The following is a 22513-nucleotide window of genomic DNA, read 5'->3' as shown; positions in this document are numbered from 1 at the left end:
GCAGGGTTTCACGCACTGTGTGCTGCTGCAGTCTCCTGAACAGGGAGCAGACTTTTAAAACTCCGAGCCGCAGAGGGAAGGCATTTTAATCAATTAACTGAATAATCGATTATCCGAATGAAATAGTGCCCGCCCATCGATTCGGATAATTGTGGTTCCCCTGTATACCAAATGCCTTCTTCACAACTCTGTCTACTAGCGACTCTACTTTCAAGGAACTATAAACTTGCAACCTAAGGTCTCTTTGTTTGGCAACACTGCAAAGGACCCTACCATTACGTGTATACGTTCTGCCCCGATTTGCCTTTCCAAAATGTAGCACCTCATATTTTTATCTAAATCAAACTCCCTCTGCCATACCTTGGCCACTGAGCTATCTGATCAATCCTGGCCACCAGACATAATATCTCACCAGCATCTTCATTTTGGAAATCCCTGGATGAGCCAGGCGGATTTCAGCCAGTATCTGTTGGTGACATTTGCTTGGGATAATCACTCTGCGCCCCATAACAATATGCATCCTGTACTGTGATCTGATCTCTCCAGGTCCAAAAAGATTTGAATTCTGGTTGTGATGGCCCTTTTGTTTCCCCCATCATCACCAGCTATTTCATAATTGCCAGGACTGGATCTTTCTGTATCCAAAGTCCGATATTGTGACCTGTGACTCGAAGTATGTCCAGAAAATTTAAAACCATTAAAAACCATTTAAAACTAATGTGTATCTGGCTATGGGAGTCAGCTCAATGCATCAATATTCGCTACTTGACTTCCCAGATGATGTTCTTCTTGTAATTATAGGCACTCACTATTAGAGTCCACACTGAGCCCGGCCTGGAGCTATGGGTGGCACTGTCTTGTCCTGTTTAAGCAGACCTAGTAGGGTTTTGCCAAGATTTGCCCACTCAGCCAACCTGTCCAAGTCAACCTGCAGCCCTCACAGCACACCATGCCACTCAGCTTAGTATCATCTGCAAATTTGGAGATATTGTATTTAAATCCTTAATGCATATTGTGAACAGCTGGGGTCCCTTGCACTGAACCCTGCTGCACCCTACTCCACTACATGCCACCCTGAAAAGTTTATTCCAACTCTTTGCTTTTCGTCTGCCAACCAGTTCTCTATTCATGTTAATACATGACTCCTGATACCACAAGCTTTAATTTTCCTTACTAATCTCTTGTGTGGAGCCTTGTCATATGCCTCTTGAAAATCCAGATACACAACATCTATTGGTTCATCCTTGTTCATTCTATGGGTCACATCCTCAAAGAATTCCAGAAGACTTGTCAAGTGTGATTTCCCTTTAGTGAATCCATGCTGGCTTGGACCAATTTAGTCAATGCTTTCCAAATGCTCAGTTATTACATCCTTCATGATTGACTCCAGCATTTTCCCCACCACTAATGTCAGGCTAACTGGCCTATAATTCCCAGTTTGCTCTCCCTCCTTTTTTAAATAGTGAATAGAATAGAATTCCTACAGTGTAGAAACAGGCTCTTCGGCCCAACATGATCACACTGACCCTCCAAAGGATAACTCACCCAGGTCTATTCCCCTACCATATATTTACCCCTGACTAACGCACCTAAACTACACATCTCTGAACACTATGGGCAATTTAGTATGGCCAATTCACCTAACCTGCACATCTTTGGATTGCGGAAGGAAACCGGAACACCCAGAAAAAAACCCACACAGATACGAGGAGAATGTGCAAGCTCCACACAGACAGTCACCCAAGGTTGGAATTGAATCCAGGTCCCCTGGCACTGCAAGATAGCAGTGCTAACAATTGACCAACTATGCTGCTCTTTCTGATATATTGATCGAGGAAACCATCCTTCATATATTCCAAGAAATTCTCCTCCATCACATTGCTATCAGTTTGTTTAGTCCAATCAACATATACACTGAAGTCACCTAGAATAACTGCTGCTCCATTACTGCATGCATGCCTAATTTCCTGTTTGATACAGTCCCCAACATCACTATTGTTTAGTGGTCTGTGCACAACTCCATCTAACATCTTTTTCCCTTTGGTGTTCTGCAGTTCCACCCATTCCACATCAACCAGGCTAATGTCCTCCCTTACTACTATGTTAGTCTCTTCTATAACCAGTAATGCTACCCCATTTCCCTTCCCTTTCTGTCTATCTTTCCAGAAAATTGAATAACCCTGGATGTTGAGTTCCCATTCACCCTGGAGCCAGGTCTTGACAATCCCAATTACATCCCATTCATTAATAACTGTTAATCACAAAAACTTCTTACATTCATTCACAAAGCCTTCAGGCTCATTTTTTGGTGAGTTTTGAGAAGACTTGTAGCTCAGATTGAGGTTCTGGATGTAGGTTTGCTCGCTGAGCTGGAAGGTTCACTTTCAGACGTTTCGTCACCATACTAGGTAACATCACCAGTGAGCCTCCAGATGAAGCATTGGTGGTATGGCCTGCTTTTTATTTATGTGTTTAGGTTTCCTTAGATTGGTGACATCATTTCCTGTGGTGATGTCAGTACCTGTTCTTTTTCTCAGGGGTTGGTAAATGGGTCCAAGTCAATGTGTTTGTTGATAGAGTTCCACTTGAAATGCCATGCTTCTAGGAATTCTCATGCTTGTCTCTGTTTAGCTTGTCCTAGGATGAATATGTTGTCCCAGTCGAAGTGGTGTCCTTCCTCCTCTGTATATAAAGATACTAGTGAGAGTGGGTCATGTCTTTTTGTGGCTAGTTACATTCATGTATCCTGGTGGCTAGTTTTCTGCCTGTTTGTCCAATGTAGTGTTTGTTGCAGTTCTTGCAAGGTGTTTTGTAAATAACATTATTTTTGCTTGTTGTTTGTATAGGGTCTTTCAAATTCATTAGCTGCTGTTTTAGTGTGTTGGTGGATTTGTGTGTTACCACGATGCCATTTTTAAAATATTTATTATCCATTTAGACTCATTGTGAAATGTGGCCCTTTTTGATGTTTGTCTTTGGTTTTTCTGCCTTTCACTTTCACTTTTCCCCTTTACTTTAATTCCCTTTGACTTCCTGCATTGACTCCCATTCCCCTGCCATATTATTTTAAACTCACCCAGACAGCACTAGCAAACACTCCCCTCAGGACATTGGTTCCAGTCCTGCCCAGGAGCAGACCATCCAGCTTGTACTGATCCCACATCCCCCAGAACCGGTTCCAATGTCCCAGGAATTTGAATCCTTTCCCTTGCACCATCCTTCAAACTACGTATTCACCTTAGCTATCCTGCCAATCCCACTCTGATTAGCACATAGCATTGTTAGCGATTTGGAGATTACTACCTTTGAGCTCCTACTTTTTAGTTTAACTCACTAAATTCAGCTTGTCAGACTTTTTCCCATATTTTTACCGAATTAGTTGGTACCTATATGCACCATGACAGCTGGCCATTCACTTTCTCCCTTCAGAATTCCTCCAGCCACTGTGAGATGTGCTTGACCATTGTACCAGGGCAGCAACATACCATCCTGGACTCTTGTTTGCAGCCACAGAAACACCTATCTATTCCCCATACAATTGAATCCCTCATCACTATAGCTCTGCCATTCTTTACCCTGCCCTTTGTGCAGTGGAACCAGCCTTAGTGCCATGAACCTGGATGCTGTCACCTTCCCCTGTTGAGCCATCTCCCCCAAAACTATCCAAAGCATCATACTTGTTTTGGACATGTATGACCACAGGTGATCCCTGCACTATCTTCCTATTCTTCCTCTGTCTATTGGTCACCCATTCTCTATCTTCCTCAGTAATTTTTATCTACAGTGTAACCAACTTATTGAATGGGCTATCCATGATTCTCTCAGCCTCTCAGATGCTTCAAAGTGAATCCATCTACAGGACCAGAGCTGTCAAGTGGTCAGACAGGAGCTGCAGCTGTACATATCTCTACACATAAAGAGGTCAGGGATATCGTAGGGTCCCTGAATTCCCACATTGTGTAGAAAGAGCATGACAAAGGTCTGGGATCTCCAGTCATGACTTAACCCTTAAGTTAACAACAGTAGCAAAGTGAAAAGAAAATAAGAGAGAACAAAACCTACTCACCAGTCACCATCCATTCTGTGACCTCACTTTTAAACTTCCTTCTACTTTTCCTTTACCCTCATGTCTTAAGCAGCTGCAGTAGTTTGCTCCTTCTCCTAATGCCTTACCTCCCTGTAGCTCACCCTCTGACCCGAAGCCTGATATTCACTTAAGCCTAAACCTCCAGCAACACTTCCACCACGAAATAGCCTTTCTCAAAATAGCCACTTCACCATAGCTTGCCTTCCTTTTATTCACTCCTGGGCAATGACTGAGATGACTCCTCTCAGAATCTTCCTTAGCAGTGCCCTCTGTTGGTTGTCTTTGTCAAACGAGTCAAGCTCATAAATAAAGAAATGCTTACCCCATCACAAAGACAACTATTTTGAGTGGGTTTCTTCAGGAACTCTACTCTCGTTGCCACTGGAATGACTCCACAGAGGCATGTATCCTGTCACGAGGTAATCTTTTATTGACACATGAAAAGTCCTTGACTCTAGCACAGCACTGTCAGAGTAACCACCCGGAGTGTCAGAATCCCTGAGACTCCTCTTATTATCTATCAGGCAGAGCTCCCTGATTAGACCAGATTAATATCCCCAAATCAGGGAACTCATATTCTATGAGGTCCAGCTGGCTGACCCTCATTACAATCACCACACTGGGGAATGGAAAAGTTTGAGTAAAATTACAGTTATTACTGTTATGAACCCAGAAGATGTTGTTATCTGATAAAAAAAACCAAAAGAACTGCAGATGCTGTAAATCAGAAAAAAACCAGAAATTGCTGGAAAAGCTCAGCAGGCCCGGCAGCATATGTGAAGAGAAATCAGAGTTAACCTTTCTGGTCTGGTGACTCTTCCTCAGCAAATCCAGAGTTCCGCGGTAGGGTCACTAGACCCAAAACATTTACTCTGATTTCTCTTCACAAATGCTGCCAAACCTGCTGAACTTCTACAGCAATTTCTGTTTTTGTTTGTTATGTTGTTACCTGGTTCAACTGGTCATAAATTTATTTATTTTGGTTGAAATGAAGTTGTGTCTTGCTAAAACATGAGCAGGCAATGTTGTAGATTTTGGTTTTACAATGAAATAGAAGTTTATTGCAGAAGAATCACTCAAACTGTCTATTTAAAACACAAAACAAGAATGTTTTAAACACTCAAAAAAAACATAATTCCAAAACTCTCCTTTAAAGCAAAATAAAAGTTTTTGTATAACCCTCAAACACCCCTAGTGTAATCTCTTTCCAGGAAAACTGTTCTATATAGCCATTGTATTCCAAGGTTTTCACACAACTAACACTGCTCAAAGTTGAAAGTGAAATCAAAAATCTCTCTACCTCAGTTATGGGTGTTTTCCTTAATCTTGCAAATAATCCAGATGTCTCACGCAAACATATCAGGACCCACTATCTGCCGTGCTATGCTGAAAAAATCTAAATTAAGCAAATGTTCATTAGTGCATTCATTAATTCTTCAGCTAGGCTTCAAAAACTGCTTATTTTTAAGATATTGCCATGACTACAGAAATACTTACAAGTTAATTATTAACTTCAGACACAAAGAGAAAAACTAAAAACCCAATCTTACAGCAGCTAGTATTAAATGTTGCACGTATAAATCCTACAGGTACATCACACTTATTATTTCATCATATCAAGGCCAAGTAGAAAGAGCCTGTCTATTCTGTATCTTCCCTTCATCACTGTTCCTCCATTTCTTGTTGCACTTCCTCCTTCTCTTGCTCTTTCTTCTTCTCTTCCTCCCCTTCTACTCTTCAACTTTTCAGTTGATAGGTGGTGACAAAGGCCGTTCCCTCATTGTAGCCAAATTGTCCAGCATGCTGAACAGTGCCACATATCATGACAACCATTTAACTGAGTACAGCAGAGCTCCCCTACAGTGCAACAGTAGTAGAAGTATTGCTTGAGGACACAGATAATGCACCTTATTTCTCATACACATATTATGGGTGTAGAACTGGAGTTATGAGCCATGTTATCAGTCAAAAACACTTGTCACTTTAGATCAACTGGTCAAATGCTTTGTCAAACAGATTTTAGGCATTGGATTAAAGAAAGAATGCAAGCTAGAGAAGCAAAGAGATGTGGATGGTATTTCAGAGTTTTGGCTGAGACACCTGAAGGCATGGCCACCAATGGTGGATGGAAGAAAATTGACTATACTCAAGAGGTCAGAAGGAAGGGAGTAGAGGAATGTGTGTCTGGAAGCTACAGAAATAGTGAGGTTGAGGCTACATGCTGGGTTGAGAGGCAGTGCATTTAAAAGCAGGATGAAAGTTTTAAAATCTCTCATTCTTTTCAGTTGGCAGTGCAGTGGCAGACTGAGGATTATCACTGAAACTCTGAAAAGTAATTTTGAAGTAATTTATTAACATAGGTGATGAGAACATAGACTGCTTTATCACAAGAAGCTATGAACATTCGCATCCTATTAAAATAAAATTGGAAAAGTATGCAAAATAAAGAATAAATTCTGATACAAGATAAGAAAAATGGGATTAGAGTGTAAGGCTTTACCTGAAGAACTAGTTTTGAAAAGAGCATGATGGACCAAAGGCATTATTTTCTACGATATTTTCTGTGATCCTTCAATTACAAAATCCTCTTCACTGATCATATTTATGTTGCCTGGAAATTGTTGCTATTATACATTATCTTATTGTTAAAATGTCAGCATAAAGGAAAAGCATAAAACATGAAGCTCTTCTATTAATACTCTATTCCTTTCATTGAGATTTATATAAAGGTGTTACTGTTCAAAAGAAAATAATTCCTGAGCTTTTATGACAAAAAAAAAGCAGATCACACCATGCACCACAATGAAAATTCATCAGTTATTTCATTGATGTTACATCATAATTAACAATGGCAACAGAGATAAGAAAATTCTCACTGTGGGATCAATGTTGTTTAATTTCTATTTCTCTGTTCATCTTTATTTACTGTGTTCAGAGTTAGTGAGCTTCAGAATTGCTTTCTTTGGAAAGCTATTCTGTAGTAATTAAGTTGGCACAACCCCAAATCTCAATATTTTTGCAAGTTGTTTTTCAAAGACTTCTATTTTTTTTTAAAAATGAATACATTTGTTTATAATCTTTGTCAATTGACTCTAACAATGCACAATTTGTGTTTCATTTAACTGAGTTAAATTACAGGGTATGAATCCGAAGAGAACCTGTTGTTTCCTTCCTATATATATAATTGGTGAAATGGTTAACATGTAAATGAATCTTCCTCAGCGTGCTGCTCTCTTCGCCAGTCGTGACTGCTGTAGTACCCCATGATTAAAGTATTCTGGTGAGAGCTTTTGATGGTAGCATATTATGCAGATCAGTTATTTCCATAATATTGGCAGATTGCTGAGAATAGTACAAGCAACTATCATATGCTGCAGGCATTAATTCTGAAGACTGACTCAGAAATAAAAGGAAAAGAAAACAAACTACTGTGGATGCTTGAAATTTGAAAAAAAGGCAGAGATCCTCATTGGGTACATGTCTAGTGGGGTTGTCAGCACACGTTTTATTATTCATTGAAGGGATGTGGAATTTGCTGGTTAAGCCAGCATTTATTGCCCATAGCTAAATGCCCTGGAGGTGGTGGCAGTTAGCTACCTTCTTGAACTGCTGCAGTCCTTGAGCAAAAATACACCCAAGTTATGTTAGGAAGAGAGCTCAATTATTTTGACTCAGCAGTTGTAGTAAAACTAGGCAACATACTCCTAGTTATAATGGTGTGGGGTTTGGAGTAAAATTTGCTATTTTTTCCATGTGTCTTTTTCCTTCTCGGTGGCAGAGATTGTAGATTTGGAAGGTGGAATTATTGGAGCCTTGGTCAGTTATTGCACTGTGTCTTGTAGACTCTATACATGGCTATTACTGTGCATCAGTGTTGAAGGGTGTGAATTTTGATGGATGGAACGCCCGTGATGTGTGCTGCTTTGTCCTGAATCATGTCAATTTTTTTGGGTGTTGTTGGAGTTACTCTCATCCAAGCAACTGGAGAGTATTCCACCACTCTCCTGGCTTGGGCTGTGTAGATAAGGGACAGTCGTTGGCAGCATGGGGGTGAGATACCCATTGAAAACTCCGAGACTCTGTCTTATTCTTGCAGCCACAGTATTTGGATGGCTTTTGGATGGCTAATCCATTTCAGTTTCTCGTCAATGGTAAGCCTCAGTCTGTTGACCTGGGGTGATGATTGGATTTTCTCTAGTTGGAGAAGCAATTACCAAGCACTTCTGCAGTACAAATGTTACTGGCCATGTATTAGTCCAAGGCTGGATGTTGACCAGGTCTTTTTCGCCTGTTGACACGGACTACTTCAGAATGTGATGAATTAGAAATGGCACTGAACATTCTGCAGTCATCAGTGAACACTTCTGATCTTATTTTGGAGGGAAGGTCATTGATCAAGCCATTGAAGATGGTTAGGCCAAGGACACTATCCAGAAGAATCCCTGCAGAAATGTCCTGGACCTGAGATGACTGATTTCCAACAACTACAATCATCATCCTACGTGCCAGCTGTGATTCCACCCAGTCATAAGCATATATTAACTCTCATTGATTCCAGTTTGTTAGGGTTTCCTGATGTCACACTTAGTCAAATTTTTCCCTGATGTTAAGGACAGTTACTCTCTCCCTATCCCTAACGTTCAGCTCATCTGTCCATACTTGGACAAAGATTGTAATGAGATGGGGATCAAAGTAAACCTAAATTAATGTAATACAAATGCAAATTCTAAGAAACAAAAGCAAAGCAAGAGGTGTGATGGCATGCTGGGTATCTCTGAGCTGGAAGCTCTGGATATAAGCTCTGTTTCAGAACCTGATGACCACAAAAAATGTGTTCATGATGTAGTCAACAGGGCACTTGTAAATCTGTAACTCCTTTCATGAGTAACAGCAGAAGGGTCTCCTGATCAGTCATGCCTGATACATAGTAGTACTCCTCAGGTTATAGCCTCTAGCTTCAGGCCTCATTCTTGATGAAGGGCGTGTGCCCAAAACATCGATTTTTCCTGCTCCTCGAATGCTGTCTGACCTGCTGTGCTTTTCCAGCACTACGCGAACTTGACTCTAATCTCCAGCATCTGCAGTACCCACTTCTGCCTGCTCCAGGAAAAACAAGTAGCAGGATCGGAAACAAACATATGCTTCATCTGCCTCATGTTTATCTAAATGAGGGAAACTTTTATCTCTAAAAACAAAATAAAATATTTTGTCCATAAAAATCTTCTAGTTATTTGCCACTTCAACACACCACCATGTTCCCATGCCAACGTTTCTGTTTCGGGCTTGCTGCAGTGCTGCAGCAAGGTTCAGTGCAAACTGAAGCAGTGCCTCTCATTTTCCATCCGGGGACCTTATAGCCTTCAGGATTCAATATAGAGGTCAATAATTTTACAGCCTCAACATATTTTTCTATATCTTTTCCCAATCCCCAGTCCAAGATTCTGTCATGACATGGGTTGTTTTTAGTGTAGCAACCTCATTTTTACACACTCATTGTCCCAATTTTTGCCTACTTGGTTCTTTTTCTTCCTTGGCTATCAGCATTCCCCTTTGTTCCTCCCTCCCTTTCTCTCTGTCTCTCTCTCTCTCTCTCTCTCTCTCTTTCGGCTCCATCTCAACCTATTAGCTCACTCCTTCCCCACACCCCTTGTCATCAAGATAAATGCCACTTGTTCCAGATGCTATCAGTTCTGAAAAAGGCTCATGGGACTTGAAATACTAACTCTGATTTCTCTCCACAGATTCCCCCAGACTTGTTGAGTTTCTCCAGCAATTTCTGTTTTTGCATAAAACTGACTCTGCAGTTCAATATGATTTCTACAATATATTGGGAAAATAGTCAGGGAAAAGTGCAAAATTTGATTTGCTGTCATGTCTTTAGAGTATTTATGGTAAACTGGAGTGTGTAACATATCAGAATGTCTGCTCTACAAAACACAGGAATGAAATGTTACCTTTTATATATGCTTCGAAGGCAAAGTAAAATTAAGTAACTCACAATGTAATGATTTTATTAATCCAGTGTTTAACCATCAAATGTAAAACTTAATTTCCTCCTAGATTAAAAAAAGACATTAGCTGTTCTTCTTTACGCCAATGTAGCCAAAAATGAAATCTTGGCAGATCATTGAATATTCAGACATCTTTTTAACTCAGTTGTATTTATGAATCTATGATGCTAAGTAAACTGTCAATAAAATTAACCTGAACTTATTGGTTTGATAAAGGTAGTCGCGGGTGTGTTGAGCCTGTTAAATGTATTCGATTATATTGCATAATAACTTTGATTTATTTAGGGGATAAAAATAGCAGTTTCTATGAATTCAATTGACTCAATTTTGGTATGCTAAGCAATTGCCATATAATATGCAGAATTATTTCATGTTCATAGATTTCACACATAATAACTGCTATTTATTTTTTTGTAGAACCATATATTAACATTTTTGTATTCCTGGTGATGGCAATTGAAACAAGACAATGATTGATTTTTGTGAACAAGGGCATGATGCTGGAATTTTCCACACTCCTGCTGCATCTCCTGAATGTAGGAAAGACTGAATGATTATGGAAAGTGTCCCTAAAGTTTTCACCCTTACTTCCCTCAATATCATTGGATACTGTCTCAGTATCTTGTTAATTTTAAGTGGCAACAGTCTATCCAACACTTTTCCATATCAATTTTCAGTTTTTGTAATGACAGAGTTTCCTCCTCTGTTGCTATGCCCTGGGTAGTATCTGCGTTCTTGATAATACACCATGTATAAATTCACTTCTTTGTTTCTCATTAGCCTTACTCCTCCCTTTAGAGTCATAGGGTCATAGAGACGGACAGCGTGGAAACAGACCCTTCAGTCCAACTCGTCCATGCCGACCAGATACCCCAACCCAATGTAGTTCCACATGCCAGCACCAGGCCCATATCTCTCTAAACCCTTCCTAATCATATACCCATCCAGATGTCTTTTAAATGCCTTAATTGTACCAGCCACCACCACTTCGTCTGGCAACTGATTCCATACAAGCACCGCCTTCTGCGTGAGAAATTTGCCCCTTAGGTACCTTTTATATCTTTCCCCTCTCACCCTAAGCCTATGCCCTCTAGTTCTGGACTCCTGCACCCTGGGGAAAAGACCTTGTCTATTTATTCTATCTATGCCCCTTATTATTTTATAAATTCTGATAAGGTTACTCCTCAGCCTCCGATGCTCCAGGGAAAACAGACCCCGCCTATTCAACCCTGGCAACATCCTTGTAAATCTTTTCTGAACCCTTTCAAGTTCAGTAACATCCTTCCGATAGGAAGGAGAACAAAATTGCATGCAGTATTCCAAAAGTGGCCAACCAGTGTCCTGTACAGCCACAACATGACCTCCCAACTCCTTTACTCAATAGAAGAAACTGAGGTCTGTAGATGCTGGAGATCAGAGTCGAGAGTGTGTTGCTGGAAAAGCACAGCAGGTCAGGCAGCATCCGAGGAGCAGGATACTCGACATTTCGGGCATAAGCCCTTCATCAACTGACCCCACTGCCCCATGGCTGAGCATTTTAACTCCCCCCTCCTACTCTGCCAAGGACGTGCAGGTTCTGGACCTTCTCCATCGCCAAACTCTTACCATCTGACACCTGGAGTAAGAACGCCTCATATTCCACCTTGGGACACTGCAAAACATTGGGATCAATGTGGATTTCACCAGATCCTCATTGCCCCTCCCCAATATTACCCAAGTCCCAAGTCTCCAACTCAGTACTGCCCTCTAGTCCTGTCCATTGTCTTTTCCATTTTTAGCTCCACCCTCCTCTCTGACCTATCACTTTCTCCCCCACCTTCATCTACCTTTCATTTTCATAGCTACCTTTCCCCCACCCCCACCGCCCACCCATTTATCTCTCAGTCCCCTGTCCCACAAGTCTCATTCCTTATGCCCGAAATGTTGATTCTCCTGCCCCTCAGATGCTGCCTGACTTGATGTGCTTTTCCAGCATCTGCAGTCCTCACTTTCTCCTGAGCCATGAGATCCTCCTGAGCATTCATATGGATGCTGGATGGAAAATTTGTGCTGAATAGCCTTGAGGGTTCTGTAGTAATCTCGGGTAAGCATTATCTTTGTGAAGTAATGCTTCAAAAATACCCTCTGAATGTGATCAGTACAGATTCTACATCTCTGCTTTGGATTCCATTGATATCTACTCCATTAAGTATATCCACTGGCAACTTAGACATATATTATTGCTCCTTCAATAGCGTTTTTGCCCAGAATCCTGTTACTCCAAACTTTATGGCTTTGTGGGAACATCTTCATCACACAGACCGCAGTTGGTTCACTAAAAAGGCTCACCACTATCTTTGCATGTGATAATCTATAAAATTGTGACCTTTAAAGCAACACTCACAGCAAAGAATTCAAAAAGAAACTTCTGATTTTAATATGCATCACCTAACTTTATAGTAATGCTTTGTAACTGTGCTTCTGATGTGTTGTGGCATTTCAGCTTGCAGCCTTTGCCCATCTGATGCACATGATCAATCCACCTCAGGTGCCAAGCTGACAGTTTTTTCTGTCAGCAATAAAATTCACACATTTAAAGAGCGTCTTTTTTTGTTCTCTATTTCATCGGCTTTAGCACAAGTATAAGTGCCTTGTTTCAAAGAATAAAGGCTTCTGATCTTGAGTGATACACAAACCCAGTAGTAAACGTAGGAACAGTAGACATTTGCCTTATTATAGGTGAAACTGCAAAATCTCCTGGGTTTTACAGCTTATATACCAAAACGTTCCAAAACATTGAAAGAACATTGAACAAAACATTGAACTAGAATCAGCAATTGCACAACATCCATTACTGCATATGAATTATAAATGAAGGCATAAGTGAAATAAAACATAGCAGATTTTTTTCCTTTGGTATATTAATGCCTTCTTTTCATGTATTTTACAGCATCTTAAACTATGTTACACTAGCAATGTACAGATATACAAATCACAAATATCAATTTACCTACTTCTCCATTTTATTGCACATTTTCTGACAATGGAAATTTCATAGCAATGCTTCTGAACCATCTTTTCCTTAGCTGAGGATGCCCAACAATATTGAAAGAGCTTTCAACGCTGTACGTCTGCCCTCAGCCAATGCCTTACTTCTCAGATCCACAGTAGGGTTCCCCTAGTCCTCCCTCCCAAGTCCAACAACATGCATATTCAACAGATCATCCTCTATTTCTACTTGACCTTCAGCGTTATGCCACCACCACTGATTCTTACCTACTTCTTGCCATTCTAAAGGAGCAGTTTGTTCTCAAATATCCTGAGCTACACTTAATTACCTATGGATACTGCCCTGGTACCTTGTTATGCAGACATAAGATATGTAGCTCTTGCCCTTCTAACTCCAAGACACTAAACTTCTCACCTGGATGAATCAGCTGTTTTCATACAATTGTTTCAGTTTAAGAATCTGCATTTCTTTCATGGTTTTTACTCAGTCCAGAATTAGTCCCTCCCTCCACTTTTGTCATTTCATCTCTCATGGCTTCCAACCTTACCTTTCCTTTAAAACCTGTTACATTTCTATTTTTTAACAGTTCCATTGAAAGATTACTCATTTGTGCTCTCCAGGTATGGCTGTGATTTGTATCAGGAACAAAAAGGTTTGCACTCAATTGAACTTCAGATGGCATTTGGCTAAATGAATAGTGTTATGCATAACAATGACAGTTATAAGCAGGCAGCTTAAGATATTATTGTGCAGCAATAATATTAGTTAAACAAAGATCAACAATAAAAGTAATACTGCTGGAGAACTAGGCTATCCTCTACATTTGTGATTGTTGATATTATTGAGAAACTAGTCTCAGCAGAGAGCTACTTGTGCTGGACTAATCAGCAAGGCTTTCTTCTTGCATAACTACTATCTGTACATTTCACATAATGCTGTCAATTGTTTGTTTGTTTGTTAAAGGAACAAACACTATGTACAAGCACAATTTCCTCTGGTAAAAGTTGTTATTGCCTATTTATGCTTTGGGGTGTCAACCTGGATCACAGATTTAAATCTCTCTTCTGAATCAGGTAACCAGTTCAAGCTCAAGGTCCTGTGGTCCAAATCAAAGCTTACAGGATGGGCAGCACTGAGGCAATCTTTCAAATGAGGTACTAAATCAAGGCACCATCAATTTTATCTGCTCAATGTGATGTTTACAATATATATTCATGTCTTCGTGGAAGGAATTGAACGTACTGTAGCTAGATTTGCAGACACAAAAATAGGTGGAAAGGTAAGTTGTGAGAGGGATACAAACAGTTTAAAGAAAGTTATTGATAAGTTAAATAAGCAGGCAGGCAGAGTCAGCAAATGGAGTATAATGTGGAGAACTGTGAAGTTGTTCATTTTGGAAGCAAGAGCAAATGAACACGATATTATTTAGACATAAAAAAAACTTCAGAAAACTGCGACATGAAGGGACTTCGAGGTACTTGTGCATAAAACACAGAAAGCTAGCACACAGGTACAGCAGGTAATCAGAAAAGCAAATGGAATATTTGCCTTAATTCAGGATATAAGAATATAAGACTAGGGAATTCTTACAGTATTGTACAAAGTGGTGGTGAGACCAAATCTGAGTACTGTGCACAGTTTTGTTCCCCTTATTTAAGAAAATATATTGTTTGAATGGAGGCAGTTCAGAGAAGAATTTCTAGGGTGATCCTGGTAATGTGATATTGTCATATGAGCAATGAACAAAACGGTTTTTGTTCCTGTTCATTGAGATTTATAAGAAAGAAAGGTTAGGGTTAGGGTTGAAACATGTAGAATTCTTAAGGGGTTCAACAGAGTACATGCTGAGAGGATATTTCCTCTCATGGGACAACCGAGGACCAGGGGGCATAGTCTCATAATAAAGAGGTGCCAATTTAAGACTGTGATGAGGAATTTTTCTTTCAGAGGTTGGTGATTTTTCAAACTCGTTTCCATGGAGACCTGTGTGGACAGAATCCTTGTGTATATTTAAAGCTGAAATAGATAAATCTTGTTCAATGGGGGATCATAAGTTATGGGGAAAGGGTAGGACAGTGGACATGAGGAATGTCAGCTCAGACTTGTTCCTAATGACTGACAGAGCAGGCTTGAGGGCTAATTCCTGTCCCTATTTCTTATGGCCACAACATCATGTTGAAGAAGAATAGGGGAGTTTTTCCTGATACATTGGTCCATATTTATCACTTAACAAATGCCTTACAGATGACATAATCATTTTCACATCCCTGTTTGCTAGACTTTACTGTCTAAAATTTGCCCCATAATTTTCAAAATGACAACGACTGCACTTCAGAAGGTATTTCATTACCTGTGAAATGTTTTGAAGTCCTGAAAACCATTACATAATTTTATTTAATTATCTGAGTTGAAACTACACTCTGCTGGAAGCAACAAGGCAACAAATCAAATAATTTCCTGGAACCTTTTTGGAAATATCCTCTTGAGAGGAAGATAGTGAAGACTTGGTTGGAGAAAATAGGAGTTGGAGCAAGTCTTTATGCTTTTGCTGGTCTAACTTTTGAAGTTTCTAGTTTTCTGCATAATGTTGAGCACAGCAGTGAAAAGCAAGTTGGAAAAGAAAGTGGAATTTGCAATGAAAGAACACTTATGCTAGGTCACCAGCTATCCTAATCATTGTCAGAAGAACTTCTGAGAAGTTGATCTCTTTCCCTCAAAGTGCTTATGATCAGAGAATACACAACATGGAAGTATTCTGTTTGCCTTACCTGGATCATGCAAATGTTTATGCTCCGCATGAGTCTTCCCCATCTGACTTCATTCCTCCCTTTATCCTTCTATTCTTCTGTTCATCAGGTGTTTACTCAAGTTCTCTTTAAACACATCCACATTACTCCATACGTTAGCAGGTTCCATATTCTCACAACTCTGGCAGCACTCCACCTAGAGCTCGTCTGCTCTGTCCATTCCTTTTCTTTTTTCCCTCATTTTTCTCTCTCTCTTATTTTTTTTTTCCTCTTCTGTCTTTTCTCACCTCTGCCAGTGACCCCAGAGCTAAGCGGGGTTGGCAATTAGCAGTCCCAAAGCAGGGGCAGCCAACAGTTCCAGTGGCTATGTTTGAGAACAGATGGCACCTTTATGGAAACCCTTATAGAAAGACTGTAATGTCTATTTTTTTTAGCTTTATTTCTTAGCTTCCTAAGTCACACTGTGTGTATCTGTAACGTAGTATAGCATTTTCTTTATTTTTCTCTATTTTTTTGAATCTAGGATTTATTCCTAGTTACTTTGTACCTAAGATGGTGCCATGTTTTGGCAACATTGTACACTTTTCACTGCACTCTTGTTCTTCTGTAACTTGAGTACAAGCATCCCCCACTTTTCGAATGTTCGCTTTTCGCCAATTCGCTTTTACGAAAGACTTACTTTATGGTGGCTTGATGCTGAGTGTAGTTCCCGGGGAACCACACTGAAAGAGAATTTTTGCTTTTACAAAAAGGAACATGCCACAAGAGTGGTGCTGCCAAGCACCTTCCCCAAGAACTACACTCAGCATCTCAGTATCAAACCACTGTAGCACTGAAATACCTCTGTGAGTAGCTGTGTTTTATATCGATTTATTTTGTGCATCCGTTAGCAGGACATGTCCTAAGGTATCAGAACTAAGAGAGCTCAGAAGGCTATTATGCTTAGCGTAAAACTGGACACAATTAACTGGATGTTTTAATCATGGTCAATGAAATAATGACATTGTAAGTGCATTGAACTTGCTTGTGTCCACCATTCGTACTATTTACATGCAGAGAGAAAGAATCGTGAAAGTTTCCAAAGCTATTATTGGGGGTTGTGCTAGTAGCAAAGGGTTCTCTTTTAGTTGGCATCCACTAATGGGTAAAATTGAAAGTCTATTCCTTGACTGGATTGATGGATGTACACAGCAAAGTGTTACATTAAGTTATCTTATACTGAAGGATAAATCGGTCAGTCTTTTTAATTAGCTGAAACAGAAAGCACTGGACGATGGTGATGAAAGTATTGCAAAAGTGGAATTTAAAAGTAGTCATAGGTGGTTTGATAGTTTTTTAAGACAAGGACAGCTTCACAGCTGAAACATTACTGGAAACTGTATTTTGGCTAATACTGAAAATCTGCTGAAAAGCTCCCAGAAGAACTGAAGAAAATAATTCCAGAAGGTGTTAATTTGTATAAGCAAGTGTTTAACTGTGAAGAAACTGAAATTTATTGGAAAAAATTGCTGAGCAAGACTTTTATTTTGATAGAAGAAAAGCAGGCTAAGGGACACATCACATCATAGGAAAGGTTTACCCTAATTTCTATTACGAATGCCATTGGTGTTGCTGTCATTAGGCCTCTACTAGTGTACCATTCAGAAAATCTGCGGCACTTAAAAGCCTTGATAAGAATACACTTCCTGTTGTGTTCCATTCACATGCAAATGGTTGGAATACCCAAGTGATTTTTTTCTGAGTACATGAGTGGAAACATTAGTCCTTTCGTTAAAAAATACTGTAAAGAAAATAACCTCAATGATAGTTGTCTTGTGATTGTCGATAACTGTGCTGCTCATCCACCTGGCATTGCCAAGTATGGTGGTAACATTAGTGTTGTGTTCTTACCATTGAATACCACTGCAACCCTGTGACCAAAGCCTAATAGCCACAATTACGGCATACTACACACAAAATGTGATGTGTTTTATTGTAAGTGCCATTAACAGACAGGGCAACTTTGAAGCATCCTTGTGAGAGATCTGGAAACAGTACAATATAAAATTGACAATCACCAACCTTGGAGATGCTCTCGATAGGCTAACAGTCTTGATGAGAAGTGGCATTTGGAGAAAATTGTATCCTGAAGTAGTGAATGATTTTAAAGGCTATGAACCAGCAACAATACATATGGCAATAGTGGTTTTGGCGAAGGAGGCTGAGTTTGTGAAAGTTGATGAAGATGATATTGAAGAGGTTTTGGCATCCCATGATCAAGAAATGACTGATGAAGAGCTGATATAATTTCAACAGGAAAGGATACAAATCAAAACGGAATGTAATAGTGAACTGCCTGAAAGTGATGTCATCCAGAACCGAACATGAAGCACTTATGTGAGATTTTCGCTGCGACTGACAGTGCTACAATGATTGCGGGAAAGTTTAATTTTGAAATGGCACATAGGTTTAAGGCAGGTTTACAGAATTTTTTGAGTGCCTACAAAGAACTGTATGATAGAAGAAAGTGTGAGACTAAACAGTCAAGCATATTGTCGTATATCAGGACTTCCACATCAGCCACAGCAGATGACAAACCTCGACCTTCGACATAAGGCAGGTAGACATGGAAGAAAAGTGTAGTTGTTAGTGACCTACCTGCCCTGATGGATTCAGACGACAATGAGATGTTAATAGATGACCCTCTTCCTCTCTCTCCTACACCTCAATCTCCTGTACCCCCACCACTCCAATCTCTGACGGCCTTTACTATTTGTTAGTGTTAGTTTAGGTTTTATGTCTTATTTGGTATGATTTGGTCTGTTATTATTTGGGTCTGGGAACACTCAAAAAGTTTTCCCATATAAGTTAATGTTAATTACTTCTTCACTTTATGCCATTTCAGCTTATCAATGGTTTCATAGGAGTGCTGTACATTTGGATAGCAGGGGATAACTGTACACGTGACAACATACCCAGTTCTAGTTCTAATTTTCCGTGCAAACGTTCTCCTGAATTATCAATATGATGTACTAGCTATCAGTTGGTATTTACAAGCTCTATTTGTAGTCTTCCTGATGTCTGCCAAAGATAAATCTCTGATTTAACGAGGCTTAGAGCAGGCAACTTACACCTGCTCACATATTTCAGGACCATTTTAGACTTACCTTTTTGCCTTTCAGTTTCTCTTCAGCTCCATGGATCTAAGGGCCATTTTGCAAAATACACACGTTAAATTAGTTTTGTGTCAATTTCCTCAATTGTTCCTCAGTTTTAATCTATTGTCATGAACAACATGCACTCAATTTCAGTAAGTATTGAACTTTTAACTCTTTCACACACCATAGTATGTAATGACAATTGTTCTTAATATTTACATACTATAACATTAGATTCTCCTGTAGGGACGTTTCGTATATCCCACCTGAGAATTGGTGAACTCTGCAACTCACTGTTAACTTTGATAATAATGATGATGATGGTAATAATAATATTAATAGTAATATAATAACTGCTAAACCATCTCAGTTCCAGCATTCTTCAGAAAGCCTTAGATTAGTCAAGTTAAAGTAACAGAAGTCATTGTCGTGATATGAGTACTTTCCATTTGAGAGCCCCAGGATCCATTAATCCCCAAATAAGAATGTTATAATGGATACAATCAAAATTGTTCGACTTACTTCCAAAAATATGCTTCAACACATGTAGTCTCTGAAGATCACTCTTACTGCAACACATGGCATTTTCCCATTTCTCACATTAATCATTGTTGTGAAGAGAAGTTGCCAATTAGCACCACAAGGGAATTTTGGACTGTGGACTCATTCTCATTACATGTGAGAGTGAATTGAACAATTGAGCAGAAAAATCAGCCTGGTTGCAAATCAAGTGTGCTGACACGCATTCTCCTGTACGCAATTGGCCCTGCTGTGGACTGGGTCCCCGAGTCAGAGGTGTTGCTACAAATATCAATCTAAATCATTGGGAGGACTTATTTGCCAGCTGCAGAACATTTGCAGAAGTAAATTTTTTATCATTTTACTTCTATTGCGCATATTTCTCATATAGTAGTTGTCATGATGATGTCATTTTAAAAATGTTATTTTGTCCTTTTTTTGAGAGGTCATAAAGGCAGAGGTGATGAAGTGTCTTGTTTAACAATGGCAGGAGAGTGGCCAGTTCTCTCTGTTCAGGTTTTATCTAGTTTGGTTTAGCTGTGGCAATCAGAAGATGCTGGAGTCCAAGAAAAGTTCCAAGCTTCAGCAGAAGATTCCTGATTGACTTTCTTTCTGAAAACTCTTTGGAAGTTGCTTCCTCCTACCTGTAAGAATCTATGTTTCAATTTAACTTTTTGCCAAGGGGTGTGTTTGTGGAATGTTACTGGATTGGAACAGCTCCTTAGTTATGTTGCTGTCTCAGGTGGTTAGATTTTCCAATAGTACATCATTCTAAATTTTGCATTTCAACTGTAGCTTTTAAATAAATTCCGTTTTGCTTAAAGCTGTGTGGTTTGACCAGCTGTATCACACTTGGAATATCTACTTCACAGTTGGCTTTACAATAAGAAGACGTTAGGGTCTAGGCTACCTTCTTAAACTATTTTAAGGTGGTCTGGCCGAGTCCATAGCATAGTTCGGCATGCTTATTTCATTTGTTCTGGGCATATGAGTGATGCTAGCAAAGCTACAGTTACTTATATCCTGGGTTACTTGGACAAAGTGATGGTCAGCTTTTTCCTGGAGCCATTGCAGTTCTGGTGGAAATTCCAGTGCAGTGAATTGGTAACAGGAAAAAAATAATATATCCAAGTAAGCATGCTGCACACTTTAAGTGGGAAAGTGGAGCTCTAAGTGTTCCGGCAGTAAAGCTGCTCTCTTCCTTCTAAGTAGTAGAATTTGTAGAAGAGATGTTTCATGCTGAAATAGCACAACAGTTCATGCTGTAGATTCTTGAAATCCGCATGGATGATGTTGGCCAAGAAATTGATGGAGAGTCTTGAACTTAGATAGTAAAGGAATAACAACAGGTGGGGATTGCCTGACAGCACCAACCTATTTACTAGAATGAACTGTGTGATGCTTTATGAATTAGTTCTCTATTATTCCTTATTTTTGTGCCATTGCATTGTCCAAATAGAATAAACTGGTTAAGCTTCGAATAAAATGTCAAGAACATGGAATCATGTGATCAGGAGTCACCATTCAGTTTAGTTAAGCTTGCTGTACCTTTTATTGAGATGATCTACATCAAATCTACTTTCCTGCACTACCTCCATATCACTTGATGTCATTAGACTCCAGAAATCTATCCATTAATTCTACACTAAAATTATGATATGAGTTCAGTAGATACACTATGCCTGAAAAATGAACGTTAATATTTTATTTCAAATGCAGGTATTTTTGCATAGTGCAGCACTTTCTTGTTTTTGCATTGGGTGTGAGGCTGGCAATAAAATCTATTGACTTCTGCCTTAAAAATGTTCAACATTTGAATTTCACAATCCGCTGTTTTATGGAATTCCAAAGATTTATATTCCTCTGAAGGAAAAAACAATTCCTAATTTCCATTTTAGATAGCCAACCCTTATCCTGAGATTAATGCCCCTTGTTTTAGAATCTTACCCTCTCACGACCTCTTAAGAAATTCATCAGTTTCACTGAAGTCACCTCTCACTCTTCAGAACTCTAGAGAATAAAGTTCCAATATCTTCAATCTCTCCTCATATAAAAAAAATCAATCTCATGGATTAAAGTTGTGGCAAATATGCCCTTTCTCAGATAAGGAGACCAAAACAGTACGCAATACATGGATTTATTACCAAGGCTGCATACAATTGTAATAAGGCATCTTAACACCTGTATTCAAATTGTTTACAATGAAGATCAGCATGCCAATGCTTTTTCATGAATATGGCATTAAAGTCACTTTGGACCATTCCAATTTCCAATCTAACATAATTTAAGAAGCAAATGCTTTGTAGTAGAGAACTTAGACATTACTATAAGGACACTTGAAGTTCAAATGTTTCATCTTGCTCACATCCAATGTAGGATTCTAGAAACAGTTTTGAGAAAGCACCACCATTTTATACAGATTGAGAAGACAATGCTGATTGGTTGGACTGTCATGGGTATGGAGAATCAGCAAGAAGGGTGAACTCTCAATCTTAACTCTTAGACATGGCCGGTAGATTCTGATTGGTAAGGGCATTGGCGTTGCCTTAGGAACGCCACAGAGATTGATTATCTCTCTGACCCCTTTGTTTGAATATGGTGCGACATTTGGACAAAATTTATTTTGCCTGCATAAAACAGTATCATGTTTAGTTATATGCGTAATTTTTAGAACATGCAAATGCATCACACTGTGAGCCCAGCTGATGATTGTAAGTTGGTTTTTGGTTTAAATTTTAGCAGTTTGGATGATTAAATAAATGATTTTGAAAAGCGGAATCACATTTAATAGTGGATATACTTTCCTGAGGCTTGTAAACATGAGTTAGTTGAATGCAAGCAAACTGCTGCTCACTAAAAATGATCAGTGGGATATCTTGTTTGATATGGTCCAACAGTCATTAGGATATATGGCTTACATTCATGACATCACATCAGCACTGACACTCACATATCACATCACTCAATGTACTCAGTTTTTTATAATCACCCCTGTTATTAGAGGAAACCATTCATGGATTTAC

Source organism: Chiloscyllium punctatum, chromosome 9 (assembly GCF_047496795.1).
Source record: "Chiloscyllium punctatum isolate Juve2018m chromosome 9, sChiPun1.3, whole genome shotgun sequence".
Taxonomy (NCBI): domain Eukaryota; kingdom Metazoa; phylum Chordata; class Chondrichthyes; order Orectolobiformes; family Hemiscylliidae; genus Chiloscyllium; species Chiloscyllium punctatum.
Note: the sequence above shows the minus strand (reverse complement) of the source record.